Genomic DNA, 14,883 nt, shown 5'->3' with positions numbered 1-14,883 from the left:
GCTTAAATCCAAGATCTGACAGAGCGCCATACATTCCTGGCTTGTGGTTCGACTGTCTCCTCAAACAACATTAGACAAGTTACTGTATATGGAAGCCCCCAGGAGGGATGTTTCTGAGCCTCAGCCTCACTCTGCCCCGGCATCTCGCGTCCATTTCCTTGAGTCCGAGAGCTGCCCAGCAGTGATCTTAAACACCGCGTGCTCATGCTCATTTTAAGACAACTTGGCAGCACAGTAGGCAGTCAGGTCAGTTTTAGGTGAATTCCTGAATCTTTAAAGACAAAAGGAAAAAACATTAAACAAGGCACTCTGGAATCCCCCCTTTTCATGTTAATTACCACAAAAGAAATTACATCTCATCAGCTTTAATTGTTCAATTAATTCTGATCTCAATTAGCACTAAATAATTCTCGGGGTAAGAAAGGGCCTGAGGCCGGGGAATGTGATAATTAGTATAAGAATGCAGTTAGAAATTCAAGGCAATAAAAGTGCAGTTAATAACTTGGAAAGACCACCCAGAGACTCTGTCCTTACAGCTTCCTTTCTCCATCGCTCTGTACAAAACGGAATCATTTCTTCTGTTGCTGGAGATATTATTTTGTTTCGTTTTTTTTATTTCTCTAAAATGTAGCTACTTTATAAATTGAGAATGTTGTACAATAGCAGATTCGACTGGGAATTAAGCTGTTGCTGTGAAATTACCAGTTTATGATCTAGGTGAAAAGTATTCAAACTGTACTGGCCTGCAAGATGTCAGACACGACTGTTTCACTCAACTCTGGGTAGATCACATTGACAACTTGGGTTATCTCCTGTTCTGACTAGTTTTCATTCTGTCTGGGTCTCTGTACCGCATGCAGTCTTTCAGAAATTAAACGAAATGAGAGTCCATCTGAGAATGTGTGTTTGACTCCTTAAAACACCACCTGTAATAAATATTCTTCTGACCATGTGCAGCTCCTCAGTGATGCAGAAAGGGAGGACTGCGTGGCCTGTGCTGACTGGTGGCCTGTTTGTGGCAGGCCACCAGTCAAGGAGGAAAGCTTGATATTTTTATCTTGCACAGTAGTTCTGTATCATGTTTGAATGTTCAGTGGAAGATAAACTGGGGAGGAGCTCATCTCAGTAGAAAAAAGTGCCTTTTGTTATTCAGAAGTCTTTTTTTCTTTATTTTTCCATCTAAGTGGAGTGGTAAGGAAGCTCAACTTTGGCATCCTCATGATCTGGTGTTATGGGATGAATGCAGTACATAAAGGTAGTAGTTTTATTTTCACTGCCAATAAAAGTTTAATAACAGATGTCATAACAAGCTGTGAGAAGGTGGATGTTTAAGAGCGTCTCAGAGATTCCCATCTAGATATTTGTCAGCTTGCAGTTAGAGAAGAGGTGGGTTCAGCAGACCCTTTGCTAATTTGGTACTTGTCTCATTTGAGAGTTTAGCTAAATTTATCTTATTTGGTCACGGTAAGACATTCTTTTGAATACAGGCATGTACCTGTTTGCTCTTCTCTAGACTGATTCCTGATCTTGTTAGAGCATAATTCATTTTTACAATATTCTAAATGAAGCCATACCCATGAATTGCACAGTACAGGTTTAGCTTCTACTGAAATTCTGACACAGTTTTGTCCAGAGAGATCCCCTCATTTCAGTCCTTTTCATTTGCCCTTGTTACCCCAAGTCTCGGGTTTCATTGCTGAATCTCAAGATTGCTGTACTGTATATACATGCCCTTTGAGGACCATTGAATTGACAATCTTCTCCTCTCCAAGACCACAGAGATTTTGTTTCTTCAAAAGCAGTATCCTAACTAGAGTAAATTACAGGTTTGGTGCCAAGATCATATCTGCTGTCTGAGCCACCTGCCCCCATTCAGGGCTGGTTCACGTGATGCACTAAATTAGCAAACCTGTTCAGTTCTTTGTGCATCAAACCTCTAGCAATGAGATAAAAAAAAAAACCCTGAAAGATGCCCAAGAGCTGCTCTGGGAATAATTCATCAGGAACGGTGGCTTCGTCTGGTCTATTCCTTCTGGTGGCTCCGGGAGGCATTGGATCTGAAATCACATTTAATTACTGGCGCGGCTGTGGAAGTCAGGAGCCGGGGCCGAGGGGTCTCGCAAGAATAAACAGTACTGATTGCGAATCGCCACGGGGCTGTCTGTCACAGCGCTGGGGTCGGTGCGGAGGGGCTCCAGGCTGGCGATCGGTGTGGCTCCTCGCTGATAACTTCTTATTTATTCTGCATGGAGTCGCTGCTTCCTTCCTGCTGGCCATTCACAGAAGCATCCCTGGCCGCAGCACTGGGAGCTGGATTGTCAGCCCACCTTCCTCCCCTCGCACCAGGCCAGAGAGGGGGCGGTTAACATCCGGCTCAGGCATTGTCCCCCTGAGCAGGACACCCCTCGGAGCGTGCCGGTGGAGGCATTGTTATATAAATGGGTCTCCAGGTGGTCTTGCCAGATAAGAATTTATTCTCATCAGACGTGTTTGGGTGACTAAAGCGTGGTTCCGTGACGCAGCTCACTGGACACTGTGCAGAACGTCAGATGCAGGAAGCTCACGAGTTTTGTTTTAAGGGTATAACTTCACTGTTCATCTTTTCACCTCAAGTGCCTGCCCGCAGGACCATATTTGGGTAAGTTCCCAGAATTAGGGGCTTTTGTCAAAGCTGAACCTTGTTTTAAACCTTTGTTTGTGATATTCTGAGCTTGGGAAGACATTACTATTCCACTGCAAGCCTTCAATGCAATTTGAAATGTAAAGGTAATTGGAGAAGGACTAGCTGATTGTGCGTGTAATTAGATTCTGCAGGATTTAAAAAAAATGCTCGCTGGGCACACAGTCTGGCAGCACTGCTGCTTCCTTTGGAAGAAGGTGTCCCATTGCCTGCTGCCATGACCTCTTCAAGCCCTGAGAAACTGATGCAGACCCCATGGGGATCCTGGTCTTCAGCAGGGACCATGTGGCCCCACTTCCAAAAAGTTGGAACAGGTCTTAAAAGACAAGGTGGCATGGGACATACAGTAAAGACAAAACAGAAAAAATATCTGTAAGTCTTTTGATCTCTTGTCTGTCTTTGTTTAACAGGGATTCTGAAGGCTTTAGCAGAGTGCCATATTGATTCGGGCACCGTCTTGAATATCATATCTCAATTAAAGTACCTGTATGCTGGAATTGTTGGAATTGCAAGTTGTCTTAAGGGAGATACCTCTTGGTTCTTATTTGCAAGAGTGAAATTAACCCCTGCCTGTTTGAAGAGTAAACTCTATGACGGCAAGAAGATTTACTGATCCCTGGTGCCAGACCGGAGAGTGGGTGGAGACAGGTGAACCAGCCCCCCTCTCTGATGTCACCATAGGCCTGCAGGTGCGTCATAAGTCAGAGGAGTTGCTGTTGGGCCTAGAGCCAAGACGACCCTGGCTGTCCTACCCCAGCCCTTCCTCTTCGGCTCCCTGCTAGTTTCTGATGACATGGTCTGTAGTTTCAATCAGGAATACCCCTGGTGATTACTCAGCGCAGTGAATTAACTTCCTTGCTTCTCCTGCTTTTAGCTTTTTACAGCAGTAAAGATATTAACACTTCATGCCAAGTCACAGGCTCTGGCATCGACTGAGACACTTTGTGAACAGAAATTACTATTGTTTCCATGGAAATGGTGCCTGGTGCAGTCTGGTCTGTTGACAGTCTGAAAGGCTATCCCTGGATCTCAAACAAAGAGCTGGTGGGCAGCTGTAGTACATCCCAGTGTTCAGAGGCAATGTGACAACCTGATAAACCTCAGATACCTTTGTGAGATTAAGTGCCTGCATGACTCGCGTCCCCAGTTCTTCCTGCTTTGCAGTGTAAGGGTCACTCCAGCGCAGGGAGACCAGCTGGATCTGTGCACTCCGAGCATCAACAGGCTGGATTCAGCCTCGGATTCTCAGCTGGTCTTCTGATTCTTCACCCCAGCCATGCAGTGCCTGTGCTGGTAAGCTTGTAGCGTATTGGTCTCACTTTCACAGAGTGTTTTTGCTTGACATGAAATCAAGGTACTGCCCACCATCCCGCACTGTGATGAGAGTGACCTTGTCTCTTCTCAGGGTTTGCTCCTAGATTATAAGGTACAGTACTTCACTCTGCACAGAGGGGATCATGGCAAGACCCTGAAGTATATGGATTTGTATTTGTATTCAGGCAGCCAGCTATGTGTAGGAAGTCTCGTTCGGTGTGAGACCAGACTGTGCGGGAGAGAACAAATACAGATGATTAAGCACTATGTGCCACACCCTGCTTATTTCAGAGAAAAATGACTGCTGGCTAAAAGAAATTAATAATGAAATCAGTAGTATTATTTTCAGGAGTCTGATATTGAAATAAATTGCAAGGGAATTTCCTGAGGAACATCAATAAAGTAGAATTTTCTCATGGTTGTTTTGAAATGCCTTTTTTTTCCTGCCAGTGAACTTTTTTTTTTTTTGGCACACGAGTCAGAGCACCGGCTTACAGAATAATATACAAACAGCAATATTTTAAAAATGACGAATGCAGAAGTTCCACAGAAACGTTAAACCAGGCTTGTTTATGCAGAGCTTAAGCCATTAATCTCCTTCTCCCTGTTGATTTTTTTTTTTAAGAAACGGCTTTCCTGTTATGTTGCGAACTCAATTTCGTCCACGTGGTAGGGCAGGAGACGGGGTTCAGAGTGTCCCTGTTAGGCATGCGCCATTTATTCCAGCATGTCATCCAGCACGGCCTGCGCCTGTCCTGCTCCCCTCTCCCTGCCCGGCTGCTGGAGGAGGAGAAGGGCTGCCTGTGGCTGTGCTGTGCCATTTATTGCGACTTTGTCACCTGCAATGTGCTGGCGCGCTGGAGATCCAGGCAATCCGACGCCCAGCCGGCCTCTGGGGCTTTTCCCTGCTGCTGCTCCTGTTCACAGGCAGCTCCGCTTCTTGGGAGGGGCAGGCACTCCGACCCTCTTTCATCCCGGGCTGGATCCCAGAACCCCTGCCCCATGTTGCTGGCCGAATCTCTCCTCTTTTCTGAAACTCCGCAGTGCTTGGTCTTCAGAACCGTTTTTTCTGTGCATTTTAATACTCTAAAACCTAAATCAAGGTTCTTGTGTGTTATGATGTCACGGATCTTGTGGTCTTGACACTATTCTTCCAGTTTCCAGAAGAATTGTAACGGATCACCCAGTACATTTTGATGGCACTGGTATCTTTTTGTTGAACGCAACTGTGTTTTTTGGCAATCAAGGCACAATGCAGGACAGCTTTCCCACAGGTTCATACATGTCTCGCTGTTATGTAGTATGAGTACAGGCCAAGGACTGAGCTTTTAGAGAAATAATCTCCTGAACATCTGACTTATCCGTTTTGTAAGCATAATGAGAGCCAAGGGCTAATTTGGATAAAGAGGAAACATTCTGACAAGTCTGAAGGGCAGCGTGTTTCTACAAACAGGGGAGGCCCCTGGGGCTGGATAATTAAAATAAAGTGCTGCGTCTTATTTTTTATAAAATGCAGTACAGTAGAATTGTAGTGTAGACACAAGGATTCCAAGGTAAGAGGAAACATGATAACAGACCTGACAAACCAATGGACATGTGTTGGATTAGCATGGGAAGCTAAATAAGATGTGGAATGAACTTCCATTATTCCATTAGGAATTCCTCTGCGATACTGCAATGCTGGCCTGCTGACCCTCCCCCCAAACCAAAAGACCCAGGAAAAAGAATGAGTCGATGAGATCAAGGACAAGCAGAGAAGATGAGAGGTGTTGAGGAGAAGACCCTTGAAAGAAGTGAAGGCGATTGTGCCCACCAGAGAATGAAAAAGACCCCCTTCCCCCAAAGCAAACAGACTGATAAAACCAGAGAAAAGCCAGGTATAAATGAGATCACACTCATACGCCCCTTGGTGCTCTTTGCTATTTCGTCAAGCCCAATCAACCCCCCCACTGCAGAGGGGGGGCTGGCTATCTGGAAGCAAATTATCTCGTTTGTTGTGATAGAAGCTACCACATTAGCAGGCAATTACAGTGTTATTAGACTCACAGAAACAAGGTTAACTGAAAATGATGGAGAAGAATGTAAAATTAGTGGGTAAACTCGATTCCAGACAGACGGAAAAGATAGAAGAGGGGGAGGTGTAGGACTGTATTTGTGTTCGTTTTCTTCATGCATGTACTGTCTCTCACACACTGAGGACCCAGTTTCTTTGTTGTTTTTTTCTAAATTGTGAAGATTACTTAAGCTGCTAATGGTTTTTCATCTTATGCATGTGCAGTATGTTTCCTATTTGTAAATGGGCTCATGTGGTGTTAAATGTATTAAGTCTGTCTTATGTCATGTACCTGCCTGCAATGCAAATTTCCCATCTGGGGTAATAAAGTATATCAAAAAGAGTAATCAGGCTCAAGAACTTAAGCTAGAGGAATCGACAGTCCCTGAATCTGTATGAGTGAAATTCAAACAGCCCATAGTGAACTGTGTGCTAAGGATCACCGTCTGCAGATGCAGATATAATCCAGCATTGTATAGTAAAGTGAAGAATTTATGTGCAAAATAAGTTTTTTTTTGTGAGACTTTAAAACTTGGGAAGACCTTTAGGAATATCAGTAGCACAAAACCACGATGGTGTACTTGGTAAATGACAGCTTTCTTATCCAGTTTATCGCAGCACCTATAAGAAGAAATGCTTCTGTTGTTTTGGAATAACTGCCTTAACTTTAAAATAGAGATTTTTTTTTCTTGGCTTCTGTCAAGAGAAATACTATTACTGTCCATCTGTTTATTTGCTCTTTTGAGACCGCTTAATCTCTTTGTTTAAATTTTTGTCCAGTGCTACTTTGGTTAAGCTTATTCATTTTATAGACTTTCTAACAGTAGTCATGAAAGAAGAAAATTTTGAGGTAACAAATTACATTTAGATTCCATGCTTAAGAAAATTGTTGCTAACTGTTTACAATGTGTACATAACTTGAGCTCTTGTTTGCATCTCAGTATTTTCATTAAGACGACAAAACACTTGACCAGCAAGCCTTGATTCTAGATAGGAATCTATTAGCTTTTGGAGAGTTAAAGACACCAAAACTCAGCGTGTACGGCAGGGAGCTAATTCTTTCAGAGGTGTTTATATTTATTTTGTCATTGCTACTCATGTGTGCTAATAGTTTCTTAATTAACAGTGCACTCACGAACCTGTACTACTGAGGCAAAGCTGTGGCACCTGTCTGGATACATAAATTATTTTTCTACTGGTCTGAACAGGGAGGGGGGTAATCTACATAAATCATCAAACTACCTGAAGGCTCTTGATAAAGTCTCATGAGAAGGAGAGAGAGAGACCTCTATTGTCTTTGCTCTGCCTCCAAACTATAGACCTGTCATTAGAAATAACTAGCAATAAAGCTGAAGGTCTATTAATGCAATTCCCTTCATCTTTTATGCAAATTGTGAATCCTTCCCCGGCAGTTTAATGTGAAGCGACAGTCCCCATGGTATTCAGAGCTATTCTTCCATATTTCAGAGTTCTCTGGACGTAAAGGAACTCGTCCACAGTTTCCCTCAGAGTTATGGTGCCAGATATAATTCAGTTCAATAAAACCTCACCCTGCCTAAAGCCTTCTTGCTCCAATCAGTTCTCAAGTCTGTTTCCTTGGCTTATATTCGCAGGTTATTCTTTACACAAAACATTTAGCCTTGGACTGAGAAGGCCCCTGAACCAAGTATTCAGAATCTTCAAAGACACTGACAAAGTCAACCAGCAGACTTCTTGAGAATGAGCAGTGAGTTGTGAACCACAGGACGCAAGTGGAAACCACAGAGAACAGGAGGCGCCTCTTAACCGAGAGGGTGTTGTTGAAGCTGAAACCCTGGCTTCTTTCAGAAACTGGCTGGACCAGATCCCAGATCATTTAGCTACTCCCACCCAAAGTAGTCTAGATGGCCAAAGTGGCTGTCATGGCTGTCCTTGTCTGAAGCCTCCTGTTCTCATGGACAGGTGTTTGGAACAAGCTTCCCGGACATAAGGCTGCTGCTCTGGGATTCTGGCCGGGACTTGGGGATCGGCTACCTTCCAAACGGCTGAGCTGGAGTTCTGAGCCGCGGTGCCGTGTGTCATGTCCTGGCAGTGATGCTTTTCCCACCAGACAGGGGCTGTGATTTGCTAAAAGTCCTTCAGCGTGGGCAGAGTCGTATCCAAGACGGAGTCTGCCACGGAATTCACCTCTGGTTAGTATCACCCGCAGACTGTCAGGAGTGTGTCCCCATTTGTAAGCGCAGCTATTATATTGATTTGGTTGATGGATAACTTTCAAGTTCCACGTGTGGTAAGAAAACATGCCACCGGAACCCACCCACCCCCCCTCTCCTCTCACGGCAAACGTTGCATTGTGGGGAGTTAAGGAAGCAGTTTCCTGGAGAGCACCGGTCTAACGAATTCACCCTCGATGCCTGAAGGACCACCTGATTTTCCATTAAACTCCTGTTTAATGAACATGATGTTTGGGGAAATGTCCTGCCTTTATCCCCTTGTTCAGGATGATGTGTCACGTGAAGCCCGACAGTGACGACAGCCTGTGTGAGGCGCTATGGGAAAGACTTTCAGTTACAGTCGTTGTGCAGCCTCAGATAATTTATTCTCGGACAGTGCAGAGCGGACTGAACGAGCGTCCAGCTGTGTAAGGTCGGCACCTTTCATCGCTCGATGTACTGTACGTTGTCGGGTACAAGCCTTGCAGACCCAGAAAACCCATTGCTTTAGGATGTGGTTTTTAAAGTAGTTTGATGAAATGTGAGTTATGCAATTTCCTCGTAAAGGTAATCCGCTGCCTGTCCTGCTGGAGGGGGTCTTATTAGCCTGGGCCTCTCTGAGAAAGAAAAGAGAGGCTCATTAACTGGACCCGTTCTTTCAGAGTTTCCACAACCTGCTGGCTTATTTTAAATCAATTAAGTTACTATGGGCCTTTAGGAAGCAGCAACAAAAGGTGAAAGTTTAATGTGCTTGCTGTAGCAGATACACCTGTGACATTTCAATCCTGTGTTTTACAGAAGCTACTTTAATGGGTCTGTAAACCCCATCAGTACGAGTGCTGAACGCACCGCCTTCAGCTGCTGTCTGGCTCTTGACATGAAAAGGCTATGGAAATGTCTCCCCCTAGTGTCATCATGACGGATCTGCAACACAGCCCCTGACCAGCTCTGTGTTTTGAACAGATGATCATGAAGTACTTTAAACCCATGTTAATAGTTTTATAAGCCAAATTTGATCATCATAATGTCATAATAACGTACCAATAAGAGTATTGTCCAAAAAGCTCTCTGCTAACAGATTTGGATGTTAGTGCTGCAGTATATCCAGAGCATTCACTGAACATAAGGTTACAGGTGTAAGGAAGCCATTAGGCCTGTCTTTCCCTGGTGGTAGTTGGTAATTAATTGATCCAATGTTCTCATCCAGCATCCAATTAGGTGGCTGGGGGGCTTTTTTCAGACTCCCACAAACATCTGGGTAAAGAAGTGCCTCCTGTTCTTGGATTTAACTGTACTTCCATTTAGTTTGTGTGCCACTGGTTATTCTGAAGAAGTCTGTTGGGTTGACTGGGTGTCTGTGTGGATATTGCATCCTGGTATTAGGTGCCCTTTTAATCTTCTCTATTCAAGACTAAAAAGTTCTGTTCTTTCAGCCTGTTAATCAGTTCCAATGTCAGTGAACTGTGGTCCTAGTACAGATTCCTGTGGTACTCCACTAATTACAGTTCATCACCCCAATTTGCCTTGTACTGTATGTATTCTCCGTTTCCTGTTTAATAATTAGTTCTGAATCTACACACTCATGTTTCTTTTCCTCTTGCAGTCTGAAAATCAGTTCTTTATGAGGAACTTTTTATCAAACGCCACCTAAAAATCAAAATACGCCATCATAGGCCCTATGTGTGTTCATTACTGTCGTTGCCTGTTTAAAGAACCAGTCTGTCAGGCGAGACCTATCTTTTTAGATCCATGTTGACTATTTCTCCAATATGGGTGAGAAAACAGAATGGCCAATCAGTCTGCCTTTTACTGCATGTAAGGGCCATTCTGTTTTCTCACCCAGGCTATGGATGGGTATTACTCTGACAATCCTCCGGTCCCTGACTTGGAGACAGTAGTCCTTACACTGCAGCTACAGTATTACCTCTGTATCATCTGTGTCATTTTATTCATGTGTACTGTTACAATGTATAACTGATAAGAGATCTTGATGTTTCTCTTTAGCAATGGAAACTTTTCTTGGTTTCTAAAAAAAACATAACCCAGCTCTGCAGACATCTTTTTCAAGCCAACATAAATAATAGTGTTGTATGTGTGTGCGCTGCCAATCCACAAATAAGAGCTCAAACCTCTTTGTGCAAAACAAAGCACTTAAAGACTAAGTAATTAAATGACAAAAGAAATCTATTGTCATTTCACTGGAGTCAGACACATCTGAGTTTCAGAATGGTGCTAACCGCCAGGGTGACTGGATTTGATAGATGGGACGTTTTAAAGACGACAACGATCTAACAACTCGATAAAAAAAGGCACGATTTATTGGAGAACTCAGGAATGCTGGCAAACTTTGTTCCTTCCATTTCTGTCCATCTGTCGCCGTAATACATCTGTTATGGCCAAAATAAATTCAGAAGGGATGAATTATGATGCTGTGAAATCTGTTTTTATACCTGCTGTAAAAGAGGAATTCTTCATTCTTAAATGATAAACAAATGATGATCACTAACTACCTAACAGGCTAGAAGGGTCTCGTCTTGGTTGTAACCTCTTCTCTGCAGCTCAAGTGCGTGTGGGTGGGACGCCTCTGAGCGGCTCCAGGTCTATCGCAGCACATGTGGGAGCGAACCGGCTTGTGTTTGTCCGGGTCCAGCTTCCTGAATAAGAGCCCAGGTTTGGCCAAGGGGCTGTGTTCGTGAAGGAAGTGGGGCTTGTGCTTACGGAAGTGCGGAGTGCACTTCTGAGCCCGGAGTCTTACTTCTTGCCACAGTTGGGCGTGAACAGTCTGGTCTCCCTGAAGTTCACCCTCAACCGTCCCGGAGAATGAGCCTCTCTCCCTCCTCTCGCCTGCCGTGAGGTGGGGCTGCACTTCAGCAGTGGGTAAAGTCCTCCCACGTGCAGTAACAAAACCAGGAAGAAAACAAACGGATAAAGTAAAAATGAGAAACTGGCAAGAGGAGGAACAGCCAAATGTCTCGGCATTCCTGCCCAACCAGAACCAGAAGCACCGATGTGTAGTACTGTATGTGAAACACTTCAGGAGGCTTTGGGGTGAGAGGTGCTATACGGGGAAATGATCATCAGCCTCTCCCAGGCTGTGCTGATCAGCTTCCTGGTAGTGTTTTCTTGGGCGGATTACAAAGGCAACAGAAGCCACACACTCAAAACTGCAGTATAGCACTTGCATTCATCTGATATGCAGCTAGCAAAGAAATTGAAAACCTGGAAATCGGAGCCTTATTCTTTAAAGACTTTGGTGGCAAATAAAAGGGGAGACATTTGCACTGTGACTGAAATTAATTTAAAATGAATTCAATAGGATATCGTGAGCTCCTGCACAAAATGTATAATTACTTTGGAATTACTGATGCATTATAAATTGTAACTGCCTTAAATTGTCCTTTTTCATTCTTCACAGGGGTACTGATCTTGTCTGAGAATGACAATTATCATCTTTTAACAGCGGCCTGAAAAAAGAGGCCTGACTGAAGCAGTCATTGTGCAGACTGGCTTCCTGAATGCTAATGTTGGCCTCTTTCTCATAACGTCACCTGCAGCGACTCAGGACTGGGAAATCTAAGGCCCTCAATTTTAGTTATGGGAAAGAAAACTGTCAGTGAGCCCCTGTAAAAGGACATGGGAGCCAGATATTTTGAGAATGAGTCAGTGGCTGGGCTAGCACCTCTCAGCATATGTCAAAAATAAAATAGAGGTGGTATGAGACATTTCATTTCCATTGCTTTATTTATTCAGTTCAAGGAAGAATATTCACTTTTGTTCCCGCTTGCATCTTCAAGCCCCACATGCAATTTGCAAGAAAACAGGAAAAGGCATGAACTTATCTTTAAAAAAAAAACTACAAGTTTGGCAAAGTCTCATTTGAGTAATTTGGAGTAGCAAATCTACTAATCTAGAACCATCTGTCACGAAGAATGAGGTGACTGGAGAAGGCTGTAAATTACAGCCTATGACAAAGTGATTGCAGCCAAGATTGAAATGTTTATCTGTCTGCATTCAGAGATGGGCGACGCTCTCCTGGTTGCTCGCTGCTGAGATAATTAGGAGGGCTGTGATTAGTAGGTGTTTGTGAAGGAGTTTATCCCAAAGCAAAGGCATCCAGGCGCTTCAGCCACCCAGATGGCCTGCGCGCGTGCCTCAGGGGCCTTGCCTTGCAATTAGCAATGTCAGTCAGCGCTGTCAGGGCCTCCCACGCATGAGCGCGACAGGCAGCGATCCCCAGGTCTGAAGACGGGTTGGCTCCGTCGTTCCTGCGGCGATTGGAGGAGCTGGCATCTTCAAGCAACGCAAGAAACGACAGACCCCCCCGACTGTCTGACCGCCCAGCTGCTGCCCCTTCACAGAAGCGGACGCTCTCCGAGACCCTTCTCACTGGCTCGGTCTGCCGCGGTCAGTACACCAGCCTCCAGGCTCCAGGGGTGTGTTAGATGGGGCAGAGGGCGAGCGGGGTGTCCCCTCCTCCCCTGCCAGACAGAGGCTCTGGTTATTGCTCAGACCTGTGTTCTCCAGCTCCTCCGCGCTCAGTCATCTTTAGAAAATCAGTCTGATCAGCTGATCAGATCGGCATATTCATCTCGTTCCTCTTCTGTGTTGGGGGGAGACCAGGAGATTCCTCTCCTTCCCCCATGCAGAGCTTCACAGTGTGAGGGGAAGGGCTGCCCTATTGGTTTGTGTCCCTGGATATTTTCTGGGCTCTCCTGAGGACCCCCCCCCCCACATGGGCACCCCTCTCTCCCAGAGCGTTGTTCGTCATCTGAGCTGGCCAACTCCGCTACCGCTGCCACCGCGGCCCCAGAGTGAAATGCTCAGCAGCACGCCGGGTTCTTTTCAAACCAGTTTGATCGACAAATAATGCACGGCCGTGTGATCATGCGGAGATGAATGTGATATTCATGAGCTCATCTTCATCACTCCCTGTCACAGTGCTTGCTCTCCTATTTTGAAATGTTAATAAAGTGAACTAATGCTTTACAATGGTTTCCAGATTTACTTACTCTGACTCTCGGCTACCCAGAGACTAGAAATAATCTGCACACCAGTGAACGGAAAATCCAGCATTAACTGGAGGATAGATATCTTTTGATCTAACTCGGCCTTTAACGGGGAAGATACTTGTGTTTGTTAAAGAATCCATAATCTCCTTACTCTTCTCCTGCTCAAATGGCAGGAAGAGGAAGAGATTCCAGCTGGGATCACAGTCCGAGGAAGAGCTGGGGTAATGGGAGTCCTCTGATGAAGATTTCGCATCAGGATTAAGGGACAAAAAGAAGTTAAAGACTTATCATCTTTGGGTTTTCCTCCTGAGATTAATTCAAACAGAGGATATCCTTCATCTTAATGTATTCAATGTGTGTTTTTAAGTGAGCTTTCAGGCCCCGTTTTAGATTTAAAGTCTGAACTAAGCACTTTCACGCAGGTCTGTGTCTGTACTGCTTACGGCTGTACTCTGGGACCTTCTTGTGTTAAAGGTCTTGATGTTTGCTCTTGGCAAAGAGCCTTGCCAATTTATTCACTGTGGAGTGGGCATCCTGCCACTGTTTGTCCGAAGGGAAAACAGAGCCACAGCCTCAATCTCCTTCTGGATTGATGTCCTCTCTAAAATCAACACCCAGCAGGAGGGGAGCAGAGGGCAATGAGGGAAGCACAGCACGCCTCCTGAGGAATCCTGCTGTGATTTCCAGGCACGTGGGGAAGGATAACTCTGGGGTCATGCAGAATGAAGCTGGGGATAACCATGTGGAAGGAATGCCCAGAAGGAAAGACGTAGACATAACCTTAACTGGAGAAATACCACAGAAACCCACGAGAAAGTCCTTCGTGATACCAGGAGCAAAACTGTTCAGAACGTGTTTACACAGCCTGGCCCTTGCCCAGAACTTACTAGCGAAGAAGAAAAGCCAAAATATTTCATTTCATATAAACTGTGCACACCTACTGTACATACAGTATTACTTATGACAAACCAACAGGCTTGAAATAGCAGCTGATGTTGGTTAATTTTGGAGCCTGCAGGTAGCAGGACCTGAAATCCATCCAGTGACTACCCTGGGGGGCTGACCTGCCATCCTGTCCACAAGCAAAGGAGCCTGGAAGCCTGCAGTCGGTATGTAGTGGATGTGAGAGGGTGGTCTGATGCCTGATGAGTGCTGTTCTGTGGGCAAATTAAAAGCTTCTAGCAGCCCGCCCAGAGCATGAGTGAGTCTCTGGGCTTGTGTTTGACAGGTCCGTAGAGCCGTGAATTCACAGAGTCCGGAGTCACTGCAGGAGGGAGAGCAGGGACACTCCTGAGCTGTACCGTACCGGTGGTGTCTGGTAAACTGTTTAACTGCAGCTGTTCCTCTGGAATGTACAACGCCACTTACTGCGCCATTGACACAAGCATGCTCATAAATCTGGTTCCCGGGTCACAGGTCGAAGACACTCTGTGCAGGAAGACTGCACAGCTCTTAACCACTTAGGGGACACAGCTTTTTCAGAGTGAAACAACCTTTTTGCTGATATGTTGACTTTTTTTCTCAAAAACAAGCATTTGTCAAGGGAAACTCCATGCTGCGAGTGAGAACACAGGATTGTGGTGCTCCCCATGTTAATAGGAGGGCTGTGCAGTAAGAGATGTGAGAGGCAGAAGG

The sequence above is a fragment of the Lepisosteus oculatus genome, chromosome 11 (genome assembly GCF_040954835.1).
Source record: "Lepisosteus oculatus isolate fLepOcu1 chromosome 11, fLepOcu1.hap2, whole genome shotgun sequence".
NCBI lineage: Eukaryota > Metazoa > Chordata > Actinopteri > Semionotiformes > Lepisosteidae > Lepisosteus > Lepisosteus oculatus.
Note: the sequence above shows the minus strand (reverse complement) of the source record.